This window comes from Oryx dammah, unplaced genomic scaffold (genome assembly GCF_014754425.2).
Source record: "Oryx dammah isolate SB20612 unplaced genomic scaffold, SCBI_Odam_1.1 HiC_scaffold_11077, whole genome shotgun sequence".
Taxonomy (NCBI): domain Eukaryota; kingdom Metazoa; phylum Chordata; class Mammalia; order Artiodactyla; family Bovidae; genus Oryx; species Oryx dammah.
This window is the reverse complement of record NW_024080471.1, coordinates 1,384,059-1,401,531: the sequence shown is the minus strand read 5'-3', so window position 1 is coordinate 1,401,531 and position 17,473 is coordinate 1,384,059. Positions and strand designations below refer to the sequence as shown.

General features: G+C 41.4%; 1 protein-coding gene across 6 annotated transcripts in view; it reads left to right on the top strand.

Moving 5' to 3' along the window:
* The window catches only part of LOC120860451 (protein bicaudal C homolog 1), a 354,826-nt gene that overhangs the window by 168,866 nt on the left and 168,487 nt on the right, over positions 1-17,473 (top strand). The window contains exon 1 of one of the 6 annotated variants that reach the window (XM_040236256.1): positions 3,060-3,070. The exons of the other annotated variants lie outside the window; for them this stretch is intronic. The gene's annotated coding sequence lies outside the window, so the exon portion shown is untranslated. Of the gene's footprint in view, positions 1-3,059; positions 3,071-17,473 lie in introns of those variants that run through there. 6 annotated transcript variants of the gene reach the window in all.

The window sequence follows — 17,473 nt, the reverse complement described above, 5'->3', positions numbered from 1 at the left end:
ATTCTGGATGCAGATTTGGAGAGAGAATCACTAGGTTCAGGCAGATTGTTGGAGAAGGTAGTGTAGGGGGCGGGCAGCAGGGGTGGAGGAGTGGAGGGGATAAAGTTTTGAACAGATGTCTTCTGGCATTTTTAAATTTTTCCTTTGGCTTAATTGACCCCGTATTTGCTCAGTAGTTTAGTCTCCACACATTTGTAATTTTCCCAGCTTTCTTCTCATAGTTGATTTCTAGTTTCATACCATTGTGACTGGAAAAGATGCTTGATATGATTTCACTCTTCAAAATTTATTAAGAATTGTTTTGCGTTTGAAGATATGGTCTCTCATTGAGAATATGCACTTGAGAAGATTGTACATTCTGCTGCATTTGGATATATTCTGTATGAATGTTCTGAATCATGTTCTGCATTTGGAATGTTCTGTATAATTCTATGAAGTCCATTTAGTCTAATGTTTGGGAGAAGGCAATGGCAACCCACTCCAGTACTCTTGCCTGGCAAATCCCATGGACGGAGGAGCCTGGTGGGCTTCAGTCCATGGGGTCGCTGAGAGTCGGACACGACTGAGCGACTTCACTTTCCCTTTTCACTTTCATGCGTTGGAGAAGGAAATGGCAACCCACTCCAGTGTTCTTGCCTGGAGAATCCCAGGGACGGGGGAGCCTGGTGGGCTGCCGTCTATGGGGTCGCACAGAGTTGGGCATGACTGAAGTGACTCAGCAGTCTAATGTTTTACGTAAGGCTGCAGTTTGTTGACTTTCTGTCTTGGTCTATCCCTTGATGTAGTATTAAAGTACCCCTCTGTAATTGCATTGCTGTCAGTGTCCCCCTTTAGGTCTGTGAATAATTGCTTTATATATTTTAGAGCTCAGGTTCACATATATTAAAAACTGTTATGTCTTTTTGATGGATTGTCATCATTTTCATCCAGCTTTGCCTCTTGATGCCCTTTTTGGCTTGAAGTCCATTTTATCTGACATGAGTATGAGTCTACTCTCTTTCTTTGGCTGTCTGTCATTTGGTTGGAATATCACCTTTCAAGCTTTTACTTTGAGCCTATGTTTGTCTTTAGAATTGAGATGATTATCCTGGGGGGAAACATGTGGCTGAGTGTTGTTTTTTAATCCATCTAGTCACTTCATGACTTCGGATTGGTGAATTCGATCAATTTACATTTAGGGTGACTATTGATAAATTCTCAGTACTGCCGTTTTATCTTTTGTTTTCTGGTTGCTCTATATTTCATTTTTTCTTTTCCCTTGTGTTTCTGCCTGCCATTTTAATTTAGCAGTTTTCTATAATTTTTTCTCAGTTTTCTCTTTTATGTTTCATGTCTTTGCTCTAGATTAAAACAAAATTAATTTATATTTTAATAGGAGGCTAATTACTTTGCAATATTGAGGTGGTTTTGGCCATACATTGACATGAATCGGCCACGGTGTACATGTGTCCCCCCATCTCAAAGCCCCCTCCCGCCTCCCTCCCCATCCCATCCCTCTGGGTTGTCCCAGGGCACCGGCTTTGAGTGCCCTATCTGCTCTGGATATTCTTATGTGGTTACTGAGATGTGTGTGAAATGTCTCAAAGCTAGAATAGCCCTTTTATGCTGATAGCATCTTATCTTCATTTACCTGTGTGTTCTTTTCCTCTTATGTTTTTGTTGTCACAAGTTACCCCTTTTTATGTTGTGAGTTTGTTACCAAAATGAGTGTATATGTATTTTTACTGCTCTTCGCCCTTTTAACCTTTATATTATTATTGTATAACAACCTAATTTGATATAAAGTGGAATTTTTCTGATTTTTCCTGTCTGATCATCACCTTACTCAGTTTTGTGTACTTTTGCCTCTTCATTTCAGGTAGAAGAGCTCCTTTCAACATTTCTTGTAAGGCAGGTCTGGTGGTAGTGAACTCCCTCAAAGTATGTTTACTGGGAAAACCTTTATTTCTCCTAAAAACCTGAAGGATAACTTTGCTGGATATTCTTGGATGAGCGTATTTTATCTTTGAGTAATTAGAGCACAGCATGTCATTCTACTCTGTTGGCCTGTAGAGTTCCTGATGAAAAATCTGATGATAGCCTAATGGGGTTTCTTTGTAGTCTACTGGCTTTTTCTTCTCTGGTTGCTTTTAAAATTGATTCTTTGTTGTGGACTTTTGACAGTTTTAATATAATGTGTCCTGGTGAAGGTCTTTTTGTTTCAAGAGAATTAGATATTCTTTTGGCTTAATTGACTTGCATATCCAGTTTCTTCCCCAGGTTTGGGAAGTTCTCAGCAATTATTTGTTTAAATAAACTTTCTGCTCCCTTCTCTCTCTCTTCTCTTTCTGGAATACCCATTATCCTTATATTGCCCTTTAAACACATCTTGCCCTTCCTAATGGACAGTTCTTTTAGAATTTCCTCATTTAAAAAAATCATAACTCTCTCTCCTACCCAAGTCATGTCTAGATTTCTATATCCAAGTTCACTAATTCCATCTCCCATATGGTCTGTTCTGTTTCCAGTGCTTTCTAATACATTAAAAAAGTCTCATTTATTGAATTCTTCAGCTCCAGAATTTCTGTTTGGTTCTTTATAATTCCAGAGTTTCAGTCTTTTTGGCAAAGTATTATTTCTGTTCATTATTTATTTATTCCTGAGCTCATTGAAATGGCAACCCACTCCAGGGTTCTTGCCTGGAGAATCCCAGGGACGGGGGAGCCTGGTGGGCTGCCGTCTATGGGGTCGCACAGAGTCGGACACGACTGAAGTGACTCAGCAGCAGTAGCAGCAGCAGAGCTCATTGAACTGCCTTTCTGAACCTTCTTATAGCTCGTTAAGTTTCTTCATGGCAGCTATTTTGAATTCTCTGTCATTTAGATTTCAGTATTCAGACTTTAAGTTTGATTTGTGGAGAATAGTCATTTTGTGTGTGTGTATGTGGTACTATGTGTCATGATTTTTTCATGGCGCTTGGTGAGCTGTTGCTCTGCTCGTGCTTTTTACCTGTCTTTAGGTAAAGCTTTTTTCCATTCAATTCTAATTCAACAGGTTGGTAAGTAGAGGCTTTTCTTTCGTTTTTCAGTAGGTGGCGATATATCTCCAGTTTTGGATTTCTCTTACCTGAGGTGCCTCTGGCTCCATTTGAGAATTGGCACTTTGCATCCTCTGCTGCCTCTCTGGCAGGGGTGTTGCCTGGCGCCTTCGTTGTTGCGTGTGCCTCTGGGGTTGCTGGTGCTTGGTTGCTGCTGGTGTCACTGCTGGGAACCCTGGGATGATGGGCACTTCCGCCATGTCTGGGGTCCCCTGCGTTGCAGGCAGCTGCTGTGGTGGGGGTAGTAGGAAGGATGGGGAGGTGAGTTGGATGCTTCTGCTGTAGCTAGGGTTGTTGGGTTCATGGGCCTGTTGCTGCAAGTAAGGGGCTGGAGACATGGGCACTGCAACAGCTAGAGGAACTGCGTTGCAGGTCCTGCTGTTACTGCTGCAGCGGCCTCAGTTCCCTGGCGGGGGTTGCTGTTGGAGCTGGGACGCCAGAGCTGCGTTGCCCAATTCCCCTCCTGCTTCTGGGTTCCCTGGAACTGCAGGCTCAGCTGCCATGGCTGGGAGACGGGGGTCACGGGCACTGCCTCTGCTCTTCCCCTGCTTCCCCCTCCTCCGTGTTCTAGTCCACCCACCTTCAGGTGTGCGGATGTGTGGAAGTCTCCAGCTTCCTGGTGTGTTGGGCAGAGAAACCTTTGTTGAGTTATGGATGTTTTACTGTTGTAGATTAAAAGAGGAGAAACAAAGAGCGTGTCTCGTGCCCCCATGAAGCTGATGTCACTTCATTTTATCCATTTTTAATTGTATCTTTCTGTGATATTAAGTACATCCATTAACGTTGTTGACGGGATCCAATACTTTGGCCACCTGATGTGAAGAACCGACTCACTGGAAAAGACCCTGATGCTGGGGAAGATTGATGATGAGAGGAGATGGGGGAGGCAGAAGATGAGATGGTTGGACCTACTCAATGGACCTGAGTTTCAGCAAACTCTGGGAGGTAGTGAAGCCTGGCGTGCTGCGGTCTGTGGAGTTGCAGAGAGCAGAGAGTCAGACGTGACTTAGTGACTGAACAACAACAGCAACAATGTTCAGCCGTCACCACCATCTGCTCCATAGTTCTTTTCATCTAGTAAAACCGAACCTCTGTACCTGTTAAGGAATGCAAACTAGCGCAGCCGCTAGGAGAACAGTGTGGAGATTCCTTAAAAAACTGGAAACAGAACTGCCATACGACCCAGCAATCCCACTGCTGGGCAGTGGAAACACCGAGGAAACCAGAATTGAAAGAGACACGTGTACCCCAATGTTCATCACAGCACTGTTTATAATAGCCAGGACATGGAAGCAACCTACATGTCCATCAGCAGACGAATGGATAAGAAAGCTGTGGTACATATCCACAATGGAGTATTACTCAGCCATTAGAAAGAATGCATTTGAATCAGTTCTAATGAGGTGGATGAAACTGGAGCCTATTATACAGAGTGAAGTAAGCCAGAAAGAAAAATACCAATACAGTATACTAATGCATATATATGGAATTTAGAAAGATGGTAACGATAACCCTGTATGTGAGATAGCAAAAGAGACACAGATGTATTGAACAGTCTTTTGGACTCTGTGGGAGAGGGCGAGGGTGGGATGATTTGGGAGAATGGCATTGAAACATGTATAATATCATATGTGAAACGAATCGCCAGTCCAGGTTCAATGCATGATACAGGATGCTCGGGGCTGGTGCACTGGGATGACCCAGAGGGATGGGATGGGGAGGGAGGTGGGAGGGGGGTTCAGGATGGGGAACATGTGTATACCCGTGGTGTATTCATGTCAATGTATGGCAAAACCACTACCATATTGTAATTAGCCTCCAATTAAAATAAATAAATTTATATTTTAAAAAAAGGCCCAACATCTAAGCAGGCCTTAAAGAACACATACACACACACAAAAGGAATACCTCCACATTGCTTCCTTCCTGCAGTCCCTGGAAACCACCATTCTACTTTCTATCTCTCTGATTTTGACTCTGCATTTCTCATATAAAGGGAAGCACATAGTATTTGTATTTTTGTGACTGGCTTATTTCACCTAGCATAATGTCCTCAAGGTTTATCCCATGTTGTAGTATATGTTAGAATTTCCTTCCTTTTTAAGGCTGGATAATATTCCATTGTATATATAAACCACATTTTGCTTATCTGTTCATCCAATGATGGACACTAGGGTTGCTTCCATATTTTAGCTACTTTGAATAGTGCTACTGTGAACATGGTTGATCGTGGTACAAATATCTCTTTGAGTCCCTGATTTAAGTGCTTTTTGATATATACCCAGAAGTGCTAAATCATATGTTAATTCTAAATTTACTCTTTTGAGAAAGTATCGTAGTGTTTTCTACAGCAGCTGTGCCATTTTATATTCTCACCTATAGTGCATGAGGGTTTCATTTTATCCACATCATTACCAATGCTTGTTACTTTCTGCGTGTGTGTGTTTTGATAGTAAGCTATGCTTGTGGGTAGGAGGTGGTATCTCATGTCAGTACTTTTGATTTGCACTTCCCTAATGATCAGTGGGCTTCCCTGGTGGCTCAGAGGTTAAAGCGTCTGCCTGCATTGCGGGAGACCTGGGTTTGATCCCTGGGTCGGGAAGATCCCCTGAAGAAGGAAATGGCAACCCACTCCAGTATTCTTGCCTGGAGAATCCCATGGGCGGAGGAGCCTGGTGGGCTACAATCCACGGGGTTGCAAAGATTCGGACACGACTGACCAAGTGACTTAACGAAACTAACTAAATGATCAGTGATATTGAGCATCTTTCTATATGCTTATTAACTATTTATGTATCTTTGTTGGAGATACGTCTTTTCAAGTTCTTTGCCCATTTTTGGATGAAGTTATTTGTATTTTTTGTTGTTAAGTTTTAACATGCTGGTTTTTAAACTAACCTCTGGCAATGGGAGTGACAGCACTCCTAGATAATTGGGTTGATATTTGGATCCTGGCTAGGCAACTTATAGTGTCAAGTTGCGTGGAGAAGATTGTGTTCAGTTTAAACATGTCTAAGAAGCTAGTGAGATACCCAAGTGGAAATATGCTTAAAAGGCTACGTGATGGGTCTGGAGTATTAAAAAAAAAAAAGAGCAAGGGGAGGTTTCACTTTGTAATAAGTTCTTCAAGCATGGGACAATGAAGCTTTTAAAGAACTATCTGGCAGTAATGAGACAGCAGTGCCCACCAAGTATTCTAATTGCCTCCTGCATGTCCCAGCTCCCTTTGAGTCTGGCAGAGATGTACACATAGTCATGGTCAGTGAGCTGTGGGGGAAGTAGCGTGTTTTTCTTTTACACCAAGGCAGTAAAATATTGATGCAGGGTTCTTCCTGTTTTTCTCCCAAAGGGAGACTCAGGAGGCCATGGATTCCAGATGGGCAACTATAATATGGAAGCGCCTCCATTTAGCTCGAGTCCCTCAGTGTGTAGAACCAAGCCCCTTGACAATTCACACAGGCCATTCAACATGAAAGAGAAATGAAGCTTTTTTATATTCATCCACTGAACACACTCCATTTAGAGTTGTTGCAATTGCATAGCCTGCATGGGATTTTATCTCTTTGATGTCTCAGGGACACCATTATAGAGCTGCTGTGTTCTGTTGATCTTTTATTCCTTAACAGCATCAATGCCATTGGAGGTTACTGAGCTAAGTAAGATTGTTGACTTTGAAAAGATTAAAATGAGCAGGGTGGTAAAATGTATTATCTAAAAAAGCCTATAATGTAGATTTGTGTAACTGGAGTTAACCAGGCATGTGAAAAATCAGAGGCTAGGAAATTAACAGTGAGAGCTTGGTAACTTGATTTTATTAAATATATCAATTTTAACCCAGTTATATACTGTTACACTCAAGTTATACAACAGAGTGAACTAACTCTGATAGTTCACGTTTAATAAATCTCTTCAGAGTTACTCATGATGTCAGACAGAGATTTGGTTAATCTTTCTGAGGAATAAAGGGATACTTTGAAAATGAAATAGTCTTAAGAATCATAGGTCCTTATGTCCCAGGGGAACCGAGAAGCCAGGTTTTTACTAACATAGGTCATCAGAAATAAAGGACTCATACCCCATGAAAGGGCTTCCCAAGTGGCTCATTGGTAAAGAATCTGCCTGTGATGCAGAAGACGCAGGAGAAACTGTGAGGTTGATCCCTGGGTTGGGAAGATCCCCTGGAGGAGGGCATGGCAACCCATTCCAGTATTCTTGCCTTGGAGAATCACACGGACAGAGGAGCTGGCAGGCTACAGTCCATGGGGTCACACAGAGGCGGACACAGCTGAAGTGGCTGAGCACGTATCCCATGAAAATTCTCCTTGGTTTGGAGCACAGATCAAGAAGTGGGAACCATGCCTTTTTTCCCCACAAAATGTTTGTTACGTTACTGAAACAGGTGCCAACATTTAGAAATCAGATTTAATGTGAAAACTTGGCTTGTCTTTTAAAATGGGAGTGTGTCCCCTTTCCCCAAGCTGGTGCCAGCCATAGGCTGGAAGAGAAATGACAGAAGTTAGGCTTCCTGCTTTACACAGCCTACACTTGGCCCAACTTGCATTCACTGTACTTAACCCACAACTCCAGACATTTTGATTGGAGAGTTTTTTTCTCTATTATAATACCGCTGTACCCTGGGAGAATGAATCTTGTCAGCGATTTAGAATTTACTTTCACCTAATGAATTTTCACTCAGTTCATTTATTCTGATAAGCATACTCCTCAAAAATACCATATTTTGGATGAGTTAAGGAGACTTTGTAGAGTAAATGGCTCTTATCTCTGCTACAGCATGTGCTGTGTAACTGGAAAATCTCATATAAAGGGAACGTTTTCTGTTCCCTTCATAATTTCTTCCTCATCGCTGCTAATTACTTTACCAGTGCTTATTGAGATCCTAATAGCATATTATATCACTTATATGTGGAGTCTAAAATACGACATAAATGAAGCTATTTATGAAACTGAAACAGGATCCGGGACACAGAGAACAGTCTGGTGCTTGCCGAGGGAGTGGAGGGTGGGAGAGGGTTGGATCGGGGATTTGGGATTAGCAGATGCAAACGTAGAATGGATAAATGACAAGGTCCTACTGTATAACACAGGGAGCTGTATTCAATATCCTATGATAAACCATAGTGGAAAAGAACCCGAAAATGAATGTCTATGTGTATAATTGAGTCATTTTGCTATATAGCAGTAATTAACATTGTTCTTCAACTATACTTCAATAAAAATAAATTTTAAAAAGCTTAAAAATATAAAGTTATCTAGACCATACACCCATGATAAAGGTCAAAATACAGCTGTTGGCTACCAGGAGCCCAACTCATTTGTGGGATTGGTAATTTCAGCAAAGAAATAAGCACGATCATGCTGGCACAGCAAGGTGAGAATGGGGATGGGGAGAGAGAGCTGAACCTTGCCTGGGAAAGCTGGAGGAGTTTTCACAGTGGAGGGCACATTTCATCTAGGTTTTAATTGATAAGTAAGAGTTCTTTGAACTTTCTGAAATAAATGAGCTTAAACTTGCCTGTAGTGTAAATAGTTTAAAACCTCTTATCTGTGATTTTCAGTGGGGCGTTAAAAAGTTGTCTTCACCTTGTATAGTAATGTGGGACCCTAAAAACAAGCTTGCAAACTGAAACTGTGCAAAACCCTTTTACTAATCAATGGGAAAATGGAATGATCTGCAACCTTTAAAACATTTTGTCAAACATTAGAAAAAAATCTCTTCCTATCAATCATAAATTATAGGAAAATGAAAAAATAGTAAAATTAATAATTATTCAGAACATTGTATTTAAACATTAGAAACACTGAGAACTATTGTGTTTCATTTCTTTGTAAAATCTTGTCAAGTTGCAACAGCGCTAGCTTTCTTTTATTGCATAACTTACAGTATTGAGATAGCATCTTTTCTGTGCCTTGAATTATCATAGTAAGTGGAGAGTGAAGATGTTGGCTTAAAGCTCAACATTCAGAAAACGAAGATCATGGCATCTGGTCCCATCACTTCATGGGAAATAGATGGGGAAACAGTGGAAACAGTGTCAGACTTTCTTTTGGGGGGCTCCAAAATCACTGCAGATGGTGACTGCAGCCATGAAATTAAAAGACGCTTACTCCTTGGAAGAAAAGTTATGACCAACCTAGATAGCATATTCAAAAGCAGAGACATTACTTTGCCGACTAAGGTCCGTCTAGTCAAGGCTATGGTTTTTCCTGTGGTCATGTATGGATGTGAGAGTTGGACTGTGAAGAAGGCTGAGCGCCGAAGAATTGATGCTTTTGAATTGTGGTGTTGGAGAAGACTCTTGAGAGTCCCTTGGACTGCAAGGAGATCCAACCAGTCCATTCTGAAGGAGATCAGCCCTGGGATTTCTTTGGAGGGAATGATGCTAAAGCTGAAGCTCCAGTACTTCGGACACCTCATGCGAAGAGTTGATTCATTGGAAAAGACTCTGATGCTGGGAGGGATTGGGGGCAGGAGGAGAAGGGGACGACAGAGGATGAGACGGCTGGATGGGCATCACCGACTCGATGGATGTGTATCTGAGTGAACTCTGGGAGTTGGTGATGGACAGGGAGGCCTGGCGTGCTGCGATTCATGGGGTCGCAAAGAGTGGACACGACTGAGTGACTGAACTGAACTGATAAGTCTGAATCAAATTCCAACAGCTTATCCTTTGTACTTTCAAAGTTGTGAAATTTCGTAGTTTTTTTTAAATAATTAGGTTTGTGCTGAGTCTTCATTGCGTGCAGGCTTTTCCCTAGTTGTAGCGAGCGAGGGGCATTCTCTAGTTATGCGTGGGCTCCTCGCTGTGGCGGCTTCTCCTGTTGCGAGCATGGGCTCTAGGCGTGCGGGCTTCAGTAGTGACAGCTTCCGGGCTCTAGAACGGTCTCAGTAGTTGTGGTGCACAGGCTCAGTGGCTCTGCGGCATGTGGGATCTTTCCAGATCGAGGATCGAATGTGTGTCCTCCTGTATTTCCAGGTGGATTCTTTACCGCTAAGCCATCAGGGAAACCCCCTTGCAGAGTTTTTTTTTTTTTAACATGAGTTATTTGGCTGGTATCATCTCCTTTGGGACATCTTCATCCTTCTTGTCATGACTGCGTTCATTCTTTGATGTTGTTACTTCTGTCTTCACAAAGTTTCTCTGGCTGTGAATTCAAAGTCTCACATCCAGCATCAATGTCAAAATTCTCACTGTTAGCTATTGATACTGTCCCCATTGATACTGGATTTAAATTCCAGTTCCAGCAGTATAATCTTTTGCTTCTCTGCTTCACTTTAATCTTTGTTGACCAGTTTTCACTTTGGGTTATCCATTTTCATGTCCTTTGGTTTTATCACTGGAAGACAGAAAGTCACACCACTCCTTGCTTTGCTGTCTGTACGTGAACTGATTACAGATGTCTTGTGAGTAACCACAGACAGACTTTGAAAGAAGCAGCGTGACTGGTCACTGATCAAGCTGAACATCTGTTACATGTGTAGTGATTTGTGTACTGAAGAGCTGGCAGGGGAATTTCTATTTGATGCAGCTACTCAAAATCACAGTGAATAGACTGGTAACTGGAATATAAAGTTGTGTTGTTGGGGGTTTGGTGGTGTTGAACTGCAGCACTCCAGGCTTCCTTGTCCTTTATCATCTCCTGGAGCATCTTGTTCTCTGTCATCCCCTTCTCCTCCTGCCTTCAATCTTTCCCAGCATCAGGATCTTTTCCAGTGAGTAGACTCTTCACATCAGGTAGCCAAGGAATTGGAGCTTCAGCATTAGTCCTTCCAATGAATATTCAGGGTTGATTTCCTTTAGGATAGACTGCTTTGATCTCCTTGCTTTTCAGGGAGCTCTCAAGAGTCTTATCCAGCACCACAGTACCACTAACTGAACTGTGGTAACTAAAATCCATGTATCAAAACAGTGCAAAGCCAGGACTGTCTCTATGGATATCTGGTTTTTTTTTTGGCTGTGTGGCATGTTAGGTCTTAGTTCCCAGACTAGGGATTGAACCTGCATAAAGGCAGTGGCAACCCATTCCAGTACTCTTGCCTGGAAAACCCCATGGATGGAGGAGCCTGGAAGGCTGCAGTCCATGGGGTCGCTGAGGGTCGGACACTACTGAGCGACTTCACTTTCACGCATTGGAGAAGGAAATGGCAACCCACGCTAGTGTTCTTGCCTGGAGAATCTCAGGGACGGCGGAACCTGGTGGGCTGCCGTCTGTGGGGTCGCACAGAGTCGGACACGACTGAAGTGATTTAGCAGCTTAGCAGCAGCAGCCTTGCACTGAAGTGTGGAGTCTTAATCGTGGGACCACCAGGGACATCCCTCTGTGGGTATCTTGAGTGGCTATTCCCACTCTTTGTGGGAGGTTCAGCTGAGTGCCAGTGTGGCCCTCATTTGTGTCACGGTGACAACCAAATTGCTTCTCACATTCTCCATACATGCGTGGGGTGGGGATTCCTCCCTGGGTTGAACCGTTCTGGGACCACTTCTGGGTCACTGTGTCATTAATCAGAATGCGAGGGGCAGCCAGGCTGCCGCTGGTGAGCACTTCCGTGTTCACAGCAGGTTCTGACAGCAGCCTCCCTGAGTATGTGGTGCCTTCCCTTCCTTCACAAGCCAGGTGAGCAGAAATCACCCTTGCCTGGGGAGTCAGTCACTTATTGTCAAGCTGGGCTTTGCCACATGCCTATCTGCTGCTTAACCTCTTTGAATCCTGCTTTCCTCATCTGTTTACCTTTTTTTAAAAAAAGGTTTCACATACCTGATTTATAAGATTATCTTGAGTACATGGAAAGTGTATGTTAATATCAGGCAGATGTGAGCAGATGTTCTGGGGATGATGAATAACTGAATCATTGAGATACGTTTCTTGGATTTAAAATGAAATATAACAAAGACCTCTAATGTCTCAGCAAAATCAATATCCCCAGCTTTTGTTTATTTTGACGCACCACATGGCCCGCAAGGATCTTAGGTCCCCAGCCAGGGATTGAACTTGTGTCCGCTGCAGTGGAAGCGCAAGAGTCTTAACCACTGACCACCAGGAAGTCCCCTCCTCAGTTTTTAGACACGCCCTCATGTGAGACTTCACTGGTTTCCCAACTCCACCTTTCAGTGGCTTCTAGTTGCTCTTTTCTCACTTAGCTCCCTTCATGTTGAAGTTCAGCAAATTGACTCATAATCCGTCAGTACACGAAGTGAGTTCAGACAGCCTCCTCTGTGAAGGTGGACCTTATTTCTCCATTGATACTAACACAGGGAAGATAGAGCACACAGGAGTTGGTCTCTTAAAGAAGCAGGCTGCAGGTGGTGCCCAGCTGGTAGCCATTTTGAAGGATGAATTTTCAATAGCTTAGAGTATAAATGTCAAGCATTCTTTTCCTGGTTCAAAAATAAATATTTCAAGTAAAGTCAGCGTAAATAGATTTGTCTCGTGTTGATCTGAGATGCTGATTACTTACCTGTGGATTTTTAGCTTTACGTCTGGATTGAAGAATTTGGTGAAATAAGCACATTAGTAGAATGTTGTTGGTTTAGCAAAGGTTTCCTTCATCTGTAAGATATTATCCTATAATTGCTTCAGACCTTCAGAATGTGTAGTATAGTGAGCATTTGTAGACATGTTCTCTTTTTACATGGTGTACTAATGTGGAATTTGTTGGAGAGGGAAAAAAAATCTATGACTTATTATTGAAGAATAGAAATAGAGATTATTTTTATCATGAATGAAGCTACTTGTAGAATTTGATTAGGTTATCTTATTTATCTTATTCTAATTTTGGCAAGTTATTTAAGGAAAGTGAGATTATTTCAATGCTTCCATGTACATCCGTGATGACATTTTTTCAATAGCTGATAGAACTTTCTACCAATCACAAAAAGCTTCCGTATTCCAGCTTATATAAATGTTACCTTCCTTTCCTTCCCTTATTCCCCCAAAACTAAAACCAATGTAAGAATATAGGATTCCATTTTTATTAGGTACCTTTTTAATATAAGAAGCAGTGCTGTTACTCTTTGATCAGGGAAATTACTCCCTGCTTGTGAAAAGCAAATGTGAATTAGAACTTTAAGATGGCTCTTTAGCTTCCAAAACTGTTATCTATCCATAGTTTTCTGTTTTTTTCCATTAGAGGATAATTGCTTTACAATGTTGTGTTGGTTTTTGCTGTACGTCACCTCAAATCAGTCATAACTACTTATAGCATTCGATTTTCAACAGATTTTTCATGATGAAGAAGTAACCTTTGAAAGTGAAATAGGTGTTCTTTCTAATATCAGTCATCTTAATTTTAATTGCTTCATATATTTTAAAATTTGTGTTAGGTCAGATACTTTTGTTACTATGTATGCTCATTCACTTAGTCGTGTTCCACTCTTTGTGACCCCATGGACTCTATCCATGGAATCCTCCAGGCAAATATTGGAGTGAATTGCCATTTCCTCCTCCATTTTTTACTATAAATATTTGGAATTCATCACAACTGAGATTAGCATAAGAATTAAGTTACATTTTAATGATTAATTTCCTGTTAGTACAAGTCTAATGACAGAAATTTAAGAGTTATTTTTCAAATAATTGCATTTTTAGATCAACTCCTCCAAAATCTCCTCTCTCTTTGTGACATATAGAATTGCTGCTTATTATATATAACCTGGCAGAAATTAGTAGAATTGAGAAGAGATTCTTGTGAGAGTGAAGATACTCAGAAGCTAACACTGACCTAATTGAGATGGTATAAACATGAAGCATCCAGAATTATCAGTTAGAACAAGTCTTTAAAATATTTGAGGTGTCATTTAATATTTATTGAAAATGACTCAACATCAGATATTTGTTCTTCAAGGTCTGATTTTGTTAAGGTGGAAACCAGAACAATAATACAATTGGGGGAAAAAAACTAGCTGGAATTCATTTGAGGATTTTTTTTTTTTTCCTGAGACAGAAGATAGTCATTTTCTTCTCAAAGGTTTTGTGGTTTTGCATACCCAGGCATTCCTGGCTTAACTGACATCAGAGTATTTATAGGTTTAGTTTCACATGGAAGCACTAGTGATTTTAGGCAGGTTTCCCAGCTTTCAGTTCAAATTTTACACAACTGGGGGACATCAACAACTTATTTTTTTGTAAAGAGGTTGGTCAGGAGTTGGGTATTTAATTGAAATTATTCCTTGAATGCAAACGAAAGTTTTTGGATATCATCCTGATTTGCTTGAAAATTAGGGCATTTAGGGACCCTGGCAGTCTAGTGGTTAAGACTCTGCCTTCTCAATGCAGGGGGTGTGGGTTTGAGCCCTGGTCAGGGAATGACGATCCCATATGCCACAGGGTACAGGCACAAATTCTTTAAAAATTAATTAAAAACAATTTAAAAATTAGGGCTTGTCATGGTTTTCTGGGAATTGATTTCTTTGTGAAGTTTTGCAGGATTAATTCATTTGTAGAAAATACATTTTCTTGAAAGATGTCAGTGTTTTCATACATTATAAAATCCACTGAATGAACTGCTCCAGAGTTCTTTCCTGTTTTCCAGAAAAATGTCACTTTAGTTTTGTGGTTCTCTATTAAAAATGTCTGGATTTTGTGAAGATGGTGAGAGATTGCCTGTAGCTCCTGTGATAGTTGCTCCTTTCATCTCCTTTCCCTGCGTGCTGACCCTTTAGATGCGCTAGGAACTTGTTGCATCCACGGCCCAGTCTCCTCAGCGACTTTGACATCATTTGTGTCTATACCCAAGCTGTTCAACTCGAGGACGAGGCCTCTGTGAAAACGAAGATAAGCCCTGAGGTCAGGGCTTATCTGGTAGCCCTGGAACATCTTTTTTTTAAAGTGTGGAATTCACCTGTAAACTTTCTAGGTCTTATTTTTGCCTTTATCTGAAATTTTCACTTTATCTCTGACCTCCATTCATTAGCTGCTTTGTTAAGGTTACAGCATCCAGACTTATGGGTTAAAACAAGCCTTTAAAGTATTTAAGGTGTGATTTAATGTCTGTAGAACATGATTCAAAATTAGTAGTTTCTTCTTTGAGCTTTGGCTTTGTGAAAGTGGAAACAAGGGCCATAGCAAGATTAAAAAGAAAGAACTAGCTGAAACTCACTTTAGGATTCCCCCCCCCCCCTTTTTTCTTGAGATGTAAGATAGTCATTTTCTTCTCAGAGGTTTTGTGGCTACTTTGATTTCCGCCACAAGCTTCCTGAGCTCATCTTTGCCAGTTCTCCTATCTGCTTGTTCTGACGACCACTTAGGGCATCTTTTTAAGCCAAACGTGCTAGTAACAGAGCCTCAGACTTGCTTAGCACTATAATTCTGCCTCTGAACTCAGGATGCTTTCTAAGATGCTCTCCAAGTGATTAAGATATTAGAAAGTTATGTCTTTCAACCATCTTTGACAAGGAAACTTCTTTATTAAGTATTATAATTATGGCACCTGATATAATTTACTGGATTACACAGCCAAATTATTTAATTCACAAAAGTATATAGATTATTCTCTTTCTGCTTCCCCACCAATATGATAGTAAGATCTTAATTTCCCATTTTCTCTCTTAAGCTATCTTAGAGGAAAATGTTCTATCTAATTTTAGTCACTTTGAAGATACGTGTACAGTAGCTGGAACTAATAGGTGATAAAACATGACCCATAAGAAAGCCCTCCTGATTGGGCCTTCCTGCCCTCATTTAGTGACTGATAACCTCATTCATAAATTGGCTTTTACTTGGCTGTCAGGACTTGAGTGACTTTGCAGGCTATATTTTGGGGAGCCCTTTACTAACTTTACCTCCAACCCCAACCTTTCACAGTAGGAGCCAGAACCACCCTTGTGAGTGGCCCTGTGCCAGCACCCAGCCCACTGCCTCTGATGGTCTGTCTGTGTCCCTGAACTTGACTGTAAACTTGTGAACACCAGGAATTGTTCCTTATTCATTGCTATGGGTCTTCGCATTTCACTGCACTGTAGAGACACTGGACTGGTGTGACGTTTAGAGGAAGTGTGTGTAAAGAAGGCATTTCCACTCAATAGCTGTTACCTGCTGTTAAGATATTTTCTATGGCAAATTATTTTCTTTATGGAGCATCTATTGGTGTTTAATAAAAAGAGATATGCAAGGTAATTTCTGGGAAACTCTCCAAATGATGAAAGTTTCAGAAAGTTATATATTCCAACTGTCTTTGATGAGCAACTTCTTTATTAAGTATTATAAATATGGCACCGAAGTAGGTTTTTGATAAATATTTGCAGGTTGTTAAAACCAGTCAGTCTGCATAAATTCTAAAGCATATTTTCAAATGTGTTAGACACATTTTTTAAAAGAGAGAGGTCCTAGATTGCATATAGTATGGTGGTTAAAAGGCCAAGTCTTTGTCAGCTGTCTAAAGTATTTATCCCTACTCTGTTCCATCCCAGCTATTTGAGGAATAAAGAAATCTACTTCCTAAGGGTGTTAGGAAGATTCATTTATCCAGATAAATCTGTGCTTGCTGTGTGCAGGGTTTAGAGAGCTTTTATTTTGCAGAGACAAACTATAAACAAGTAAACACAGAAAATAGAATCTCAGATTGTGATAAGGGTTAGGAGGAAGATAAACAGAGAGAGGTGGTTGGGGTGGTGCATGAGGAGGGGCTGGGGGGCCGCGGGGGGCCGGCGGGGCCACAGGGCCCTGAAGTGATATCATATGATATTTGTCTTTTAGTAGTTATAGATAACTACTGAGGACCTATGATTTGGGAGAATGGCATTGAAACGTGTATAATATCATATAAGAAACGAATCGCCAGTCTAGGTTTGATGCAGGATACAGGATGCTTGGGGCTGGTGCACTGGGATGACCTAGAGAGATGGTATGGGGAGGGAAGTGGGAGGGGGACTTCAGGATTGGAAACACGTGTTCACCTGTGGCGGATTCATGTTGATGTATGGCAAAACCAATACAGTATTGTAAGGTAAATAAAATAAAAAAATATGGGTTTAGAGTTAAGTTTAGAAATTAATAAGTTCTTATTTCTAACTTGTTTAGAAATAAGTTCTCTTATTTCATGGAGAAGACAATGAAACCCATGAATAGGACAGCATAGATGGGAGGAGTAGAGGCAGGGGCTGGATCTGGAGAGTTGGGGCAATGGGCTTGCCTACCTGCAGGGCCAGGGCAGCCCCTTGACTTTGTGAAGACAGGGTGACTTTAGTTTTGGTTTTCAGTTTTCAATAGAGACACGGGTATAGAAGTGCAAACATCGTGATAAATGGCAAGTGAGTAATACACAGTGACAAGAAGGGCAAGTGGCTTGGGATCTCATTGTGGGAGACCCAGGGAGAGTTGGTGTGGGGGGACAGCACAGGGTCTCCTCACCCTGGGTAAAGGGGGCATCTGGTCCTCAGGCCC